A 16,411-nucleotide genomic window follows, 5' to 3' on the forward strand; every position below is an offset into this window, starting at 1 on the left:
GTACACAGAATGTATACTGACCACACCCCAAAGACATAATTTCCTGCTTGTGTGATTGGCTCACCAATTTTCCCAGAAGTCTGCACTAAGATACAAGTCAGATTTCTGGCATCCCCTGCAACAAAAATGTCATTTTTGGTGAGATACTCCCAATAGGAACACGTCTAAAGGGATGCAGGCCCAGCAGATTTCCTCATTAGTGCTCTGCAGCTGCCACAGCTGATAGATAATTATGAAACCACTCCCATTAGACCCACTCAGCACAAAGGAACAAATGGTAATTTCTTCAGAATAACAAAAGGTAGAAATCTGCAACAAAGTTTGTTATAATCCTTGCAATGTACAGAGATCACCCAGAGGGGAATATTTTTTTTTTTTTTTTTGACAACAAAAGCCCCATACACACGCACAGATTGTTGGCCGTAAATTGTTGGCCAACGTCCGATCTGCCGATTGTAGGCTTGTTAGTATGATCCTTCCAACAACCAACTGCAAATTTTTGGCCGAAAAAAATCTGGTGTGCATGCTATAAAATTTTTGCTGGCCAACAAAAAACGGCCGATTGTTCCGTCAGTCAGTACAGATTTCGGCAGACAAAAATCTGATGAGCAAGACTGGGCATGCTCAGAGAAGAAAAAACACACTGAAAGTCAACCATCACATGACATCACTTCTGAAGTTGGTTTTTGTTGGCCAACAAAAGTCCAGTGCAAGTCTAGAGCACATTTCATCCAACAAACAACACTGGACAAAAGTTGGCCGATCAGTTGCCCAACAATCTGTGCGTGTGTACGGGGCTTTACCCTTTAACTTAATGAGCTGAAGTTAGAAGTTGAGTGTCTTAGCAACAAGGCAGAATGGGATGATGCCACCTGTGGAAGTTTTTCAGTCAGGCTTTGGAAGGTACATAAATTACCTGTAGGGTGTTATTCAACTTTGGTCAAAGCTGCACAGTTTTTTTTTTTAAATCTACATGCACCCCTTATCTGCTGAGCTGGCTGATGACAGGTCTGTGTCCGCTCGGTTTAGGCAGAGCAGACACGGCCAGATCCTGTTCTGCTTCTTGGGCGTCTGGGGGGTAAATTAACTCTGCTGCCCTTTTACACCAGGCTGCCTCCAATTTGGTCCATCAAAACAGAAGAGGGCAGAGTCCTCCTGGTTTTTTTTTTTTTTTGGTAAGTGGGCCTGATTGGACCTGAAGGTAGGCGGGAGTATATGGATGCAAGTCTACTTACACCCACCAGTCCATAGGGATGAATAGACCTTTCGTTCAGGTCTGCCTAAAAAACTGACAGGTGGATGTGATCGTATCGCCTGTGTGCAAGGGCCCTAAAGGTGAATGGACTCTTATACAGCTTGTAAGTGGAACGACCAAATATGGCCACCACTTTGTAGAAAAAGAGTTACAAACAAGGTTATAACCGCATAAAAAAACACATTAAAATGTACGTCCAGTCACAACAGGAGGGGAAGGCTAAGGCCTCATGCACATGGTAATGCTGGATTATTTTCTGCCAGAAAAAGTGCCTCCAATGTTGCCTATATGTACATACTTATTGCATTTAATGTAAATGCATTTTAATGGCTGGCATAATTATTTATTCTAGATGTTGGAATAATTGGTGCTCATATATGTGTTTAGATGCATTTATGCATTAAAAAAAATAAAAATAAAGCCATTAATCTGCACACTGAATGCAGGTTTGGGGCTTTTTTTTTTTTTAATGTCCCTGAATAATTAATGTGAATATGTGCATCACCCCCCCCCATGTGCAAGGCCACAATAAATCGCATTAGGGGGCATAAATAAATGCTAGATTCCCTTTGCAGCAACACTTTTCATGCACAAGGCCTAAAACCTCTATTAACTTTTTATTGCTTTCTGCGTCCCCGATACAGATTTTTTCTCTCACTTCCTGTCTGGTAAAACGGTTGTCATCAAAACTGAAATTCTTCCTAACGAAGCTCTTGAAAGCATTAAAGAGGAAGTAAACCCCCCCCCCCCCCCCCAAAAGAAAAGAAAAAACCCTGTAAGACAAAGGCATAATGAGCTTGTATGCATCGCATACTAGCTCATTATGAAATACTTACCTTAGACTGAAGCCCCCGCAGTGCCGCCCGCTCAGTGACAGGACGGCTAACATGTTCCTGGTTCGCGTCCTCTTGCCATCTGATTGGCCGGAGGTGCGATGACATCACTCCTGCGTGGGAGCTGCCGTTCAGGGTTCTGAAGGAACGGCACGGGTGATGTCACCGGCTGCATGAACTGTAAATATCTCCTGAACAGTGCAAGTTTAGGAGATATATACAGTACCTATAGCGAAGACTTATTAAAGGCTTTCCTATAGGTAAAAGTTATACGAGACGGTTTATAACCACTTTAAAAACACAGCAGATGTTTAGCCTTTCCCACTCAAAACTAAAATGGTACAACCTGAATGCATTGTCATCAATAAATTGAATACAGAAAAATGCTGAACTGCAGCCAGATATTTAAAAAAATTAAAAAAAACACTCAAATGAAAATCCATTTCTTAACCAGTCATTGTAAATGCAACCTGTAAGTCTCATTAATTGAACTTCCAGCCTTCTGTAATCATGTGTAAAGTAGCAGTCATACCGGGAGCAGAACGGGCAACAGTTTAGGCCAATCAGGTGCTTTGACAGGGGCAGAGCAGAGGCATGACCTCACCGGCCTTTTTCTGCTCCTTTGCTGTCCAGTCACGGATGGGGGCAGGGAGGTGAACTAGCACTGTTTCCTAAGCCTTCCCTTTTGTCCTGCACAGTTGTACCGGCTCCTTTCCTGGACTGAAATTGATATTACCAATTGCTGACCGCCCGCCATATATATCCTGCGACAGGCTGGGCTCGGCTAGGCTTTTTTTTTTTTTTTTAAAACCAAAAATACGTAGCAGAATACAAATTGGCCTAAAATTATGAAAACATTTAAATTTTTGTTGCGGAATGTTCTATAGCAGAATGGGAAAAAATGTATTTATTTTTTTTTTTTAGAATTGTTGCAAATATTTTTTTGTTTATAGCACAAAAAATAAAAATTGCAGAGGTGATCAAATACCACTAAAAGAAATCTCTATTTGTGGGGAAAAAAATGGACATCAATTTTATTTGGGTACAGCGTCGCACGACTGCACAATTGTCCGTTAAAGTAACGCAGTGCTGAATCGCAAAAAAATGGCCTGGTCATTAAGGGGGCAAATCCTTCCGGTCCAGAACTGTTTAAAGGCTTTTTTTTTTATTTGAATAATAACAAACATGTTATACTTGCCTGCTCTGTGCAGTAGTTTTGCACAGAGCAGCCCCGAACCTCTTCTTTTTGGGTCCCACGTTGGCACTCTTGGCGCCTCCCTCCGGCTAAGTGCCCCCAGAGCAAGCAGCTTGCAATGGGTGCTCTGTGTGTCCATTTGCACACAGAGCCATGGCTTGGCCCCGCTCAGCCCTCTTTCTCCTTCTTGGCTTACTGGCTGTGATTGACAGCTGCTGTCTCAGCCAATGAGGAGGGAGAGTCCTAGGGAGCCAGGGCTCTTTTGCACATCGCTGGATGGTAATGGGGCTCAGATAAGTATTAGGCCCCTTTCACACAATCCGGTCCGTCGGCGGACTCCGTTTATCTCAGCGGGGGATCGATCTGCCGATCCCCCGCTGAGCAGGAGGATGGCAGCTGTGTCTCCACGCTGTATGTGGAGACACAGCTGTCAGGTCCCGCTGTTCTCTATGGGGGAATCAGATGGGAACGGACCATCTGTCTGTTCTCATCTGATCGGAAAATAGGGTTTCCATCCGTCCAGATTTGACGGATCAGATCGGATGTCAGCGGACATGTCTCCACTGACATCCGATGCCCCATAGAGATGCATGGGGGAACGTTCAGATCCGCAAAAAAACTGACAGGCGGATCTGAACTGTCTGCCTGTGTGAAAGGGGCCTTAGGGGGTGCTGCTGCACAGAGTTTTTTTTGTTAACCTTCAAGCATAGAATGCATGAAGCTAAAAAAAACGTGAGACTTTAGAAGCACTTGAAATTAATGACCTAGGATGGATGCAAATAAAGCCTGCCTAGGAACACCCACTCCTCCCAACTGACCTCAACGAATCAAGGCATTTTAATGTTTGCATAACTCCTCCCAAAAGCCAGCAGACTGCAAGCATTAGGACCGAGGGCCCCTGAGAGGAGCACAGAGGCTCTCTGGATTCAGGAAGCTTTGTACAGCCCCTCCCACCAGCCATGTTCTGTCTGCATTGCGTAGAGAAGCACAGCGACCCGGTGATGATGTCGTGGAATCTAAAATTAGGTCTATAATGGAAAGGTTTTATTTAAACATTTTTATCATGGTATTTAATGGGGAAAAGCAGGAACCAATTAAGGGTTTTAACTTTCAATTAAAGTGATAGTAAATGCTATTTAAAGAAAAAAATCAAACAATGTTATACTTACCTGCTCTGTCCAATGAAGCGGAACCCCCTTTTCTCGGGTCCTGGCTCCTCCCATGCACTGAGTGGCCCCATAGAAAGGTATTTTCTTCAAAGGCACTCATACAGGCTTGCTCTCTCTGCGTCTATTGACACAGGAGCCAGCAATCTGCTCTGCTCCCTCGTCACTGGCTCTGATTGACAGCAGCGGGATCCAATGGCTGCAAAGCCCAGGAGACCCAAAAGTGAGGGTAGAGAGGAGCTGCAGATGGGCCTAGTGCTGGATCGAATGAGGGCTCAGGAAAGTTAAAAGGGGTGAGAGGGAATACTGATCCATAAAGCTTTTATACTTTAAGGAATGCAAAATGTTTATAACTACTTTAAGTAGAAAAAGTCACCAACTTAGCAGGGCTGTGAAAATCTCATGACTGGTTGGACATGAATAGAAGTCATTTGGTTGTACCTATATATCTATTATCCCATATCTATGTTTCTTATCTCTGTGGCTTTAGCGGATTGTCTGGAAGTTCAATATAGAGCCAAACACTGCATTTTCTTGTCTTAGGCCATATTGACACTTTGTGTATTTCGGGAACGTAGTGCCATTATTCCTTATTTGCACCCCCACACACCTGCTAAAGGCTGCATTAAAACGGCACCATGGGCTTGATTTACCAAAACTGGCGAGTGCAAAATCTGGTGCAGCTCTGCATAGAAACCAATCAGCTTCTAACTTCAGTTTGTTCAATTAAGCTTTGACAAAAAAAAAAAACTGGAAGCCGATTGGTTTCTATGCAGAGCCGCACCAGATTTTGCACTCTCCAGTTTTAGTAAATCAACCCCCACGTGTTTCGATGCGGTCCGATTTTGCAAACAGGTCAGGGACTTTTCTTGTGTGCGGCTCCTGCAAACAGCAGCCCATTGAAATTGATAAACAAAAATGGAAACTGGTGTAACTAGTGATAATAAACACAGCTTCTGCCAAACAATAGGACAAACTAAATAAACATATAGATTAGTGATTGACCGATTATTGGTAAAGCCAATATATTGAGGGCTGATCTGCACTTTCCCCGATGTATCGGAATTGGCCACCAAGGCGACCGATATTGCCGATATTTTGGGAAAGTGCATGTTCTGGAGTGATTCCTGCAGCTAGAGACATCACCCCGGTACTGGTGTCCATAGGCGACGGTAAGCTGTCTTGTAACGACAACCGATGTGGCTGAGAAGCCACTCGGCTGTCATTATAAGGAGCGGGAGGGGACGTAAACCCCCCCCCTTCCGTGGCTCGCCTGGGTCTCGGGCAACCAGCCTGCATGGCTGCCGAAGTCCCGATCATAGCTGCATTAGGCTCTGATCAGGTCTCCATGTAAAAACCTGGAAGTGATGTCATGACATCACTTCCGGGTACTCGGCGCCAGATTTAAAAAAAATTACAGCATTCAAAACAGCCAAACTTGGCGTTTTGAATGCTTTTAAGTGCAGAGGAGGGGTTTGGGATCTTTTAGACCCCCAGATCCCTCCACAACAGTACCTGTCAAGTGATAAAAATAAAAAAATCGTCCGATACCGATATGCAATGGCCAAAATATCGGCATCGGCAACAAAAAAATGATATTGGTTGATCACTAATATATGTTTTGCATTGTGGCAACATACATGATATATACATTGAAATTGATAGGTTGCCCCTACACTCCATCACACTGGTGTGACCAGAGCCCTACAGTGACCAGCAAGGAATGCATGTTTATAGATTTCATCTGACTCCTCCTCTTACTTCAGCCTGTGATTGTAGGGCAACTGCCTGTATACAAGGCTTCCGTTGACAGGATTCCCGTCATTCTTGCAGCATTCATTCAAACCTTTTTCTTTGGGAATCTCTTCATTGATGGTGAACCTACCTCTGGAATACAAACTGGTCAGCTGTGAATCGGATGAGTTGTCACCCCCATCCCGCATAACGGTCGGATCCTTTTCTATCAGACCACGGACATTGCTGACTGAGCATCCGCTGCTCTACACCTTAAATTATACTGGATTTTATTTGTGTATATTGCAGAACTGTGATCTTTTTTTTTTTTTAATGTACAAAGTTGTATAAATGAATATTTATATACTGTACTCCTGGTAGACTGCAGAGCGTATGTCTTATTCTTTGTTTCCCCCATTCTGTATGGTTTATTTTATTTTTTTTGTTTTTTTATGGGTGAAGTTTGGTGGATGCGGAAAGTATTAAATTTTTTTGCTTTAGTGATTGGTTTAATGTGTGGGAGACGGAGCGGTATCGGGTGGGTGAGAGACGGAGCGGTATCGGGTGGGTAAGAGACGGAGTGGGTGAGAGACGGCGTGGTATCGAGTGGGTACCGGACGGAGCGGTATCACCAGGGTATCACTTACGGCAAGTGGGTGATAGATACCGACCTGCCAGCAGATCTGCTAATGTGGAATTGCTTATATCTTTTGTACATATGTGAGTGGCATATTCAATAACATTTGTAAACAGAATTATGCCATGTGACATCATTTTACCCTTAGATGAGCATCACCACCTAATGGTTGGAGGAGGAGAAGACTAGTCTCAGACCCTGACATAGGATGTAAACAATATCGGCCGATACGTTGTGACCAATGTATCGGACCTGAAAAAAACCATATCGGTCTATCCCTAGCACAGGGCCGGCCCTACCATGGGTCCATTGGACCCAGGCAGCACTTGGAGAGGGGCAGCAAATTGACTCCCAAGATTTTTTCCAGCAGTTTTGTGTCATTAGTTTGTAGCACGTTACGGGCAGCATTTCCCCATCTCATACTGCTGCCCATAGTGCAAACTGATGAGTATGAGGAGGCGAAGCGTCTCATCCGGGGAACGTCCCTCACGTGATGGTGGTGTGTGCAATGACCTCAGACATTAGTGGTCAGACGGCAGCGGGGCAGATGGAGACGCCGCCATACAGCGGCGGTGAAGGTAGGATGCCCTGGTCTTCCGGTGGGACAGGAGACCCGGGCGAGCTGCGGAAGGATCGGGGGGGGGGGACGTCCCCTCCCGCTCCTTGGAATAACAGCAGAGCGGCTTCTCAGCCGCATCGGTTGTCATTACAAGACAGCCGACCGTCGGCTATGGACGCCGGTATCGGGGTGATGCCTCTAGCTGCAGGCATCGGTCGATCCCTAATTTAAACCCAAAAAAATGATTGCACCTTACTTATCAGATGTGACTGCATTAGATTTCTTTTTTTAGGCTTTTTTTTTTTTTTAACCTTTTTTCTCCTGGGGATTTGGCCAGTAACACACTTCCTGTTTTGAAACGCCCCCCACTCTGGATAAAGGAGCACAAGAGGCACCTTTTGAACAGCAGCATTGTCAGTCTGTGAGGGAGGGGAGTGTTTAATGTACTAGCAGATTTAAATACACTAACAGATTGAAGCCAAACTCCATCCCCCCCCCTCCCTTCAGTTACACAATTAGCTACAACAGTTTTGTTCCTTTTGAGATAATAGGTTTTGTGAATAAATATAAGACAATCATTGTTAAAGTGGAACTGCACCCGAAAAGGGGTGAAGTAAGTTTGACAGGTACCCGCTTCCACCTCCGAGAAAATGTTCTCCTACCCCCGATACAGTTTTTGTAGCTGATGACTTTTTTTTTTTTTAAAGAAATGACTTAAGAACAGCTTTAACCACTTGCCGACTGCCGCACAACTATATACTGCGGCAGTCAGCCTCTCCTGGGTAAAGTGACGTATGGGTACGTCACTCACCCATGAGCCTGTAGGGAGCGAGCGCGTGCCGCCGCCGACGTGCTCCAGCCCCCGCTCGTTCCCTGCGCGTGTGACCAGTGGCTCCGATGTCTGCCGGCCACTCGCGATCTCAGGAGAGGGAGAAAGACAGACGGTTGATGTAAACAAAGCCATCTGTCATTCTCCCTTAGATCATCACTGAGGCTATGCGATCCTGCTATGTAGGATCGCATTTCTCTGTGATGATCTAACAAGCCACGCCCCCTGACAGTCAGAATCACACCCATAGAGACACACTTAACCCCTTGATCACCAATAAAGTTAACCCCTTCCCTGCCAGTGTCATTTTTACAGTAACAGTGCATATTTATAGCACTGATTACTGTAGTAATGTCACTGGTAACCCCAAAAGTGTCAAAAATGTCAGTCAAGGGTCCGATCTGTCCGCCGCAATGTCGCAGTCCGGCAAAAAAAATCGCAGATCGCCGCCATTACTAGTTAAAAAAAAAACCTTTCCTGTAGTTAGTAAACGCAATAACTTTTGCGCAAACCAATCAAAATACGCTTATTGCGATTTTTGTTTACCAAAAATATGTAGCAGAAAACAAATTGGCCTAAAATGTTAAAAAATTTAGATTTTTACTTTTTCTTTTTTTGGAGAATTTCATATAAAAAAAATGTGAAAAATATTGTATTTTGTTTAAATCGTCGCTCTTTTTTTGTTTATAGCGCAAAAAGTAAAAATCGCACAGGTGATCAAATACCACCAAAAGAAAGCTGTTTGTGGGGGAAAAAAAGGACGTCAATTTCATTTGCGTACAGCGTCGCACGACCGCGCAATTGTCCGTTAAAGTCGCGCAGTGCCAAATCGCAAAATAGGGCCTGGTCATTGAGCAGCCAAATCCTCCGGGGCTTAAGTGGTTAAAAACCCCTGTCAATGGTAAATGTTTTGCCTTAACACTATTAAATGCTACATCTGCAGGACAGCTTGTTAGCCTTACTGGCTGGGTCACCAGGTGAAAATAAAAGAAAGAGCCTAAAAAAAAAGAAAACTAATGCTGCCACAACATAAAAAATTTGGTAAACTGCAATATAATAAATGTTTGCTTTTGGGTTTATTATTGCTATGAGTGAATAACATTGATTATCTCATTATAATGGCTTCTGAAACTGGTGGGGTATATTAGGCAGCAAGGGAACATGTTGTCTCTGAAGCTGGTCTGTTTAAGTCAAACAAATGGACATCTCTGTTTGACGTGTATGGTGCTGTGTAGTCGCAGACCAGTCAGGGTCTCCATGCTGACCCGTGTCCTCTTTAGCCAAAAGCACCTACAATGGGCAAGCGAGCATCAGAACCGTCCCACAGAGCAATGGAAGGTGGCCTGGTCTGATGAATCACGTTTTCTTTTGCATCACATACCTAGGGAAGAGATGGCACCAGGATGCAGTATGGGAAGAAGACAAGCTGGTGGTAGGACTGTGATGCTTGGGGCAATGTTCTGCTGGGATACTTTGGCTCCTGCTATTTATGTGGATGTTACTTGACCAAGTACCACCCCTTCCTGGGGACGGTGTTCCCTGATGGCAGTGACCTCTTGCAGCAGGATAATGCGCCCTGACCCACTGACAAGTTTAAGGAACACAACGCGTTTGAGGTGTTGACTTGACCTTCAGATCTCAATCCAATTGAGTATCTGTAGGATGTGCTGTCCGATCCATGGAGGCCCCACCTTGCAACCTACTGACGGCTTGGTGCTAAATACCACAGCATACCTACAGAGGTCTAGTGGAGTCCATGCCTCGATGGGTCAGGGCTGTTTTGGTGGCAAACATGGGGCCTACCCAATATTAGTTGGTCATAAATTTATGGCTGATCAGTGTATGATTGTCATAATTTTTTAACCACTTCTGGACCAGAAGGTTTTACCCCCTTAATGACCAGGCCATTTTTTGCGATACGGCACTGCGTTACTTTAACTGACAACTGCGCAGTGGTGCGACGCTGTACCCAAATAAAATTTATGTCTTTTTTTTTCTCCACAAATAGAGATTTATTTTGGTGCTATTTGATCACCTCTGCGGTTTTTATTTTTTGCGCTATAAACAAAAAAAGCAACAATTATGAAAAAAAAACAATATTTCTCTTACGTCCTCCGACAGTCGCCGCCTCTTCATATTCGTCACATATGGGGTATTAGACTTTGCTCCGAAGGAGTAGCTAGGCAACAGAATATGTTAACAATAAAGCTTTAACATATCCCACCCTCAAGGGGTGGTCCCCTCAGTCAATACCCTCCTACTTCCTGCAACCATATCTCAGTTTTAATGTCTAGCTTGTCAGGAGTGGCTGGCTCTCTCTGTGCTGGGACTTTTTGTCCCAGACTCTTTCTTCTTTTTAATATTTTGTTTGAGTTTTTTCTCTATCTTTACTTAGCTGTTATTTTTGTCAGCATTAGTTAGTTCTTCGGACGAAGAGGATCATGCGGACTGGGTCTCGGGCTGATCCCCCTGGTCGCAGGTCGTGGGTCAGTGGCTTCCCAGTCTGCCATCGAGCGTTCAGCCAGGTAACGCTCCTGGCACAGTGAACGACCCATCCCTGTTCGGTGCAGGGATGATTGGTGAGGTGGCTACCTCACCGGACGCTGTGCGGTTTCTTAACCTCCATTGTGTGCGTCTTGAATTGCGACTCTCCCTGCCTCATGTGCAGCGGCTTGTTCGCCTGTGCGGGTTCCCCACGCCATGTGAGGTAAGTGTATCTATGTGGGGACCTGTCTGTCTGGGGGGGTCTCAGTCTGGGACTGTGTAACCTGCCTTTAATCACACTGCTTGTCTCCCTATCTCTCGGCTGCATGCTGTGGGCTGCAAGGGGGGGGGGGGAGCTGTATGACACTGTGTGTGTCAGGCTGGGCAGTGTGAGAAGCTGTGTGCTGTGGGGCATGTTTTTTCTTGGCATGTTTGGGCATATACAGCGATCGCTGCGGCGATCTAACATGTATCCTTATATTGGGATGTAATGTGTGTGTTTTTATGCACTGTGGAGCGGCGTTTTCGGCGCCAAACGACGCCATTTTACCGGCGCCCGCTGCGGCCGCATGGTTTACATGCACGGCGGCCATTTTCTTGTAGCCTCCATAGGCTTACATAGAGCGCCCTGGCAGCATCACTTCCTCTTTCCAGGAACACCGATCGAGGCGGCAGCAGCAGCGGGGTCTCCTCAGGTTTTATCCTTCTGTTCTTGCTATCCATTGCCTGTATTCAGTTTGTATATTCCCTGTGGGGGTCTCATTGTGCCTGAGTGTGGTGCGGTGGGCTGCGCTTGCCGCGCTTGCTAAAAGGGGGCAGTTAACCCTTGGTTGTCTGGCATTACAGGGGCAATGGATTCTCAGGAGGGCAAGTTTCCTACAGTATTGGTGGAAAGCCAGGGGACCGCTGTTTCCCCCCCAGGGGGGGATTTAGCCACTATTGTGGCTGGCCTTGCTGCCCAGGTGCAAATGCTGGTGGCTGCTCAATCTACTAAACGGCCCAGAGTTGCTCTGTCCTCTGATTCTGAGGGTGAAGGTGATGGGGCTGTTCTGGCAGGGACCTCCTTATCGGGGTCCCGCTCCTCTCTTGATCTAGTGGGGTCTGAGGTAGAGGCTGAAGTTGAGGGGGTTGATAATTCTCCCCCTGGCTCGCCTGAAGAGCTTGCAATCATGGATGAGTTGATTGCTTCCATTAAGCAGACGCTACGTTTGCAGGACGAAGTGTGTCCCCCCGCTGCCTTGGCGGCTTATGGGACGCAGAGGAAACGCAGGACGCCGCAGGTTTTTCCCTGCAATGCTGATTTTCAGCGCGCTGTTAAGGATCAATGGCGCGATCTGCGCAAGCCTTTTGCGGTACCAAGTAAATTCAAGCTGCGTTATCCTTTCTCGCCTGCCACTGATGAACGGTGGTGTGTGCCTCCGCCAGTGGATCATGCAATTGCGGTTTTAAACAAAGCCACTGCGATTCCTGCAGAGGGTTCCCCTGTTTTCCGTGATGCCACGGATAGGAGACTGGAGTCTCTTGCCCGTCGTACTTATTCTGTTACGGGTTCTATGCTTAAGGCTCTGTTTGCTTCTCTCATGGCGGCCCAGGCGATCGCAAGTTGGACGCAGATGCTTAGGCGCGTCTTAGTGGCCGATTCGGCCTCGGCGGCGACCCTGGATATGGTGGATCAGATCCACCAGGGTGTCATGTATCTGTGTGATGCGGACCTGGACCTGATTCCGTTGGCTGCACGTGTGCACAGCGTGGCGGTGTTGTCTCGCCGCCTGGTTTGGTTGAAATGTTGGTCGGTGGACCAATCTTCACGTAAGACCTTAGCCAATCTGCCTTATGATGGGTCTCGCCTTTTCGGGGAGTCCCTGGATGTGTTGATTAAGGGGATCACTGGGGGTAAGAGCACTCTCTTGCCCCATTTCCCCAAGGCTAAGGGGGCTTCTGGGAAGAAGCATGCTAATTTTCGGCCCCCTCAGGGGTCCTTTCGTGCCTTTCGGCCGCACTACAAGGGCAAACCGTTCAAAGGCCAAGGCTCTCAGAAGAAGCCCTGGTCTGGGAAACAGAAGTCCGGCCAATCCGGACCTGCAGCCCATAACAGTTCGGCCTGAAGGGGCGCCCTCACCCAGTTTTGGGGTGGGGGGACGCTTGCTCGGTTTTCTTCAGCCCTGGTTGGCCCGTGTGCGGGACAGATGGGTTCTGGAAATCGTTCGATCTGGTTACAAGATCGAGTTTCTCTCTCGGCCGGAGAGCAGATTTTTTCCCTCAAATCTTCAACTGTCTCCAGAGCGCCTGCGGGATCTGCACCTGGCGGTGCGGGACCTGAGGGCTCAGGGAGTGGTGGTTCCGGTGCCTCATCGGGACAGATTTCGGGGGTTTTATTCCAATCTGTTCACCGTGCCCAGGAAGGAGGGCAAGGTTCGTCCGATTCTGGACTTGAAGGCTCTGAACCGCTCTGTGCGGGTTCGCAAGTTCCGCATGGAATCCCTGCGCTCGGTGGTGGCTGCCCTCGTTCCGGGGGAATTCATGGCCTCCATCGATTTGAAGGATGCGTACCTTCACATCCCCATATTCGAGGGTCATCAGAGATATCTTCGATTTGCCATTGCGGAGGATCACTACCAGTTCGTGGCGTTGCCCTTTGGTCTCGCCTCGGCTCCGCGGGTCTTCACCAAGGTGCTTGCACCGGTTCTGGCATTATTGAGGGCCCAGGGCATTTCTGTCCTGGGGTATCTGGACGACATTCTGGTTCGGTCTGCGACCAGACAGGGTCTGGAGGAGGACCTGTCTGTCACAATGCAAACTCTGCAGGAGTTTGGTTGGACGATAAATGTTCCAAAGTCGACACTGAGTCCGTCGGTTCGTCTCCCCTATCTGGGAATGATACTGGACTCGGTGCAGGCGAAGGTCTTCCTGCCGGAAGACAAACTCAGGACTCTTCAGGAGGAAGTCAGGTCCCTCAGGGACGTTCCACACTCGTCTCTGCGGACGTGTATGAGATGTCTGGGATTGATGGTCTCGGCCTTCGAGGCGATTCCTTTCGCGCAGTTTCACACGCGGGGTCTCCAAGCGGAGATCCTGTCCAGGTGGGACGGGCGACCTCAATCTCTGGATCTTCAGATCTCGTTGAGTCATCGCACCAGGGAAAACCTTCTGTGGTGGCTCCAGTCCCCGTTGGTGTCCGGGGGCAAGTCGTTTCGTCCGATCTCGTGGACGGTAATCACCACGGATGCCAGCCTGTCGGGCTGGGGTGGTGTTCTGGGCGTTCTGTCCGCCCAGGGGACCTGGTCGGAGGGCGAGTCTTCCCTCCCGATCAACATTCTGGAATTGCGTGCGATAAGGCTCTGTCTTCATCGCTGGACGGACCGGCTGCAGGGCTGCCCGGTTCGGGTGCAGACGGACAATGCCACGGCGGTGGCCTACATCAACCACCAAGGGGGCACCAGGAGTGCCCGAGCGGCTCGAGAAGTGGCCGACATTCTATCTTGGGCCGAGACTCATGTCCCGGCGATAACGGCGGTTCACATTCCGGGAGTGGAGAACTGGCAGGCGGACTATCTGAGTCGCCAGACCCTGGATCAGGGGGAATGGTCTCTCCACCCGGCTGTCTTCCAGATGTTGTGCGCGAAGTGGGGTCTTCCAGATGTGGACCTGTTCGCGTCTCGCCTCAACTACAAGGTGAAGAGGTTCGTGGCAAGGACGCGCGACCCTCGGGCAGACGCGTCGGACGCGTTAGTGGCCCCGTGGCATCAGTACAGGCTGATGTACGCGTTTCCACCGATTCAGTTGCTGTCCAGGTTCCTTCGCAGGTTACACTCGGAACGCAGCACGGTGATTCTTGTGGCACCGGACTGGCCTCGCCGGTCCTGGTACGCAGACCTCGTGAATCTGGCGGTCGACGCCCCTTGGCGTCTGCCTCTTCGAGACGATCTACTGTCTCAAGGACCGATTTACCATCCTGCTTTACAGTCGCTGGCTTTGACGGCCTGGCTGTTGAGACCGAGGTCCTGAAGGAGAAGGGTCTCTCTCCAGAGGTCGTTCATACTTTGATCAACGCGAGGAAGTCTTCCTCGGGGAAGGTTTATTACCGTACTTGGAAGGCCTATTTTGCCTGGTGTGAGTCCAGGGGGTTTTCACCCCGCACGTACTCGGTTTCCCGTGTGCTGTCTTTCCTTCAGACGGGTGTCGATCAGCGTTTGGAGCTGGCTACGATAAAGGGTCAGGTGTCTGCGCTGGCCGTTCTGTTTCAACGTCCCGTGGCTTCCAACTCCTTGGTTGGCACCTTTATTCAGGGTGTGCGGCATCTGGTTCCTCCTAGGAGGGATCCTTTGCCCCCTTGGGACTTGAATCTCGTTCTATCTGTGTTACAACGTGCTCCTTTTGAACAGATCAGGGAGATCTCGTTGTCTATGTTGTCCAAAAAGGTCGCCTTTTTGGTGGCGATCACTTCGGCTCGCAGAGTGTCGGAACTGGCGGCTTTGTCCTGCAAGTCTCCGTACCTGGTTGTTCATTTGGATAAGGTGGTCTTGCGACCTAATCCTTCTTTTCTGCCGAAACGAGTTTCGGAATTCCATCTTAACGAGGATATTGTTTTGCCTTCGTTGTGCACGAAGCCTAAACATCCAAAGGAGATGAGATTGCACTCTCTGGATGTTGTTCAGGCGATAAGGGTTTACCTTAAATCGACTGAGTCTTTTCGTAAGACGGACTCCTTGTTTGTTCTTCCAGAGGGTCCTCGGAAGGGCATGGCGGCTTCGGCCTCTACCATCGCCAAATGGATCAGGCAGACCATTGAACAGGCCTATGCCTTGCAGGGGAAGGTTCCCCCTGTGCCTGTGAAGGCGCACTCTACTAGATCTCTGAGTACGTCTTGGGCCTGCCGTCATGGGGCTTCTGTAGCCCAGGTGTGTAAGGCGGCGACTTGGTCGACCGTGCACACTTTCACAAAATTCTACAAAGTAGATGTTCAGGCATCGGCGGATGCTTCCTTTGGCCGCAAGGTTCTTAGTGCAGCTGTTCCCTAGGGTCCCTTGTTGGGGACTCCTGGCTGTTGGGATAGTTTTTTGTATCCCCTGGGTTTTTTTTTGTCTTTTCCTGGGTTGTTGCTCCTGTTGAGCACTTATTTTTGCTGTTGCCCAGCTGGTTTCCTTCCTTTGGTAAGGTTCCTTTCTTTGATGTGGAGACTGCGTTGCCTTTCGGCGCGGATGCGTTTCCCACCCCTCATGTTTGCACTGCTTTGGGACGTCCCCATATGTGACGAATATGAAGAGGCGGCGACTGTCGGAGGACGTAAGAGAAAACGGAATTTTTGTAAAATCTTACCTGTAAAATTCCTTTCTCTGAGTCCTCCGACAGTCGCCGCCCCCGCCCCTCTTTTGGGGTTTGAATGTATACTCTACTGCTATTCCACTAAAACTGAGATATGGTTGCAGGAAGTAGGAGGGTATTGACTGAGGGGACCACCCCTTGAGGGTGGGATATGTTAAAGCTTTATTGTTAACATATTCTGTTGCCTAGCTACTCCTTCGGAGCAAAGTCTAATACCCCATATGTGACGAATATGAAGAGGCGGCGACTGTCGGAGGACTCAGAGAAAGGAATTTTACAGGTAAGATTTTACAAAAATTCCGTTTTTTTATTTTCTACTATAAAAAAAATTAAGAATATCTCATGTTTTCATCATTTTAGGCCAATTTGTATTCTGCTACATATTTTTGGTAAAAAA

Source organism: Pelophylax lessonae, assembly GCF_965119305.1.
Source record: "Pelophylax lessonae genome assembly, chromosome: 8".
In the NCBI taxonomy this organism is placed as follows: Eukaryota; Metazoa; Chordata; class Amphibia; order Anura; family Ranidae; genus Pelophylax; species Pelophylax lessonae.